General features: G+C 40.7%; 1 non-coding gene across 1 annotated transcript; it reads right to left on the bottom strand.

Moving 5' to 3' along the window:
• Positions 1 to 984: 984 nt before the first annotated feature.
• Positions 985 to 1,058, bottom strand: trnaa-ugc. Its single transcript has one exon. It is a non-coding gene; the product is annotated as a tRNA-Ala (tRNA).

The raw sequence follows: 1,058 nt of genomic DNA, 5'->3' as shown, positions 1-1,058 counted from the left end.
GCTCTTCTCACAGTCACCTAATCCTTCACACTATTGGCTGACAAACTGATTTGACAGTTGCTCTGCTCACACTTGGTTTGTCCACATCATCTCGACTACTGTCATGTTAGTTCATTCTTTTCCGCCCTGTTTCCGCACAGTCAGTCTAATCTACTTCCACTAATGAAAATATACTGTAAGTACTAAGTAGGCTACTCTGTAATGCTAGACAAAACAAATACAGGTTTCTCTCCACACTCATTCACCACACACCAGTTTTAACAGCAATCTCAATGCCTGCAGGGCAGAAACAATAGTATTGGATGTTAAGGGTGGCAGGGTGTTTATCTATTGTTCTATTTTATCTGAAAGTCAATTTGCGAACGATATGCAAATAGAAGGGTGTTTGAGCACTGTAACTGTTCTAAGTTACCCTGTCCCCTGCCATTTCATTAGGCCAATGATACAATTATGTTTGAGCTATAAAACAATGCTATTGGGCTACATAACAGTTATATTATTATCATATTATAGGCTACTCTCATCTTGTCTGATCCAGCAAAACACATTGTTCAACTTCCCATTTTAGATGTGAAAAATAATGTCAGGAGGTGCGCACAAATTAACCGAATTTATTCATCCAAAAGCGCAGCGTCATGATTACATTAACAAAGGTCAACTATCAAAGCACTCAATCGATGTTATGGCCATTCTGGTAATGTCCTTTAATTAGTCTTTAACAGGCTTCTGACCACGATGACCGAGAGAGAGAGAGAGAACTGGGGACATTATGTAAATAGACCTTAGATCGAAGAGGGTTTATTTGTGGTTGCCATGCCAATGCTGCCATTGCAGTTCCCCAGTGGCCTTGAGGTTATCAAAGAGAGGAAATTACAATTTAGATAGATAATTGACTTTGGTTCTGTTGTCAAGACTACGACATTTAAAAAAACATTTTAGTCATTTTGCAGACGCTCTTATCCAGAGCGACTTACAGTTAGTGAGTGCCCCCCGTGGGAATCGAACCCACAACCCTGGCGTTGCAAGCGCCATGCTCTACCAACTGAGCTACAGGAGGC

This window comes from Coregonus clupeaformis, unplaced genomic scaffold (genome assembly GCF_020615455.1).
Source record: "Coregonus clupeaformis isolate EN_2021a unplaced genomic scaffold, ASM2061545v1 scaf1671, whole genome shotgun sequence".
Taxonomy (NCBI): domain Eukaryota; kingdom Metazoa; phylum Chordata; class Actinopteri; order Salmoniformes; family Salmonidae; genus Coregonus; species Coregonus clupeaformis.
This window is presented reverse-complemented; position numbering and strand designations above follow the sequence as displayed.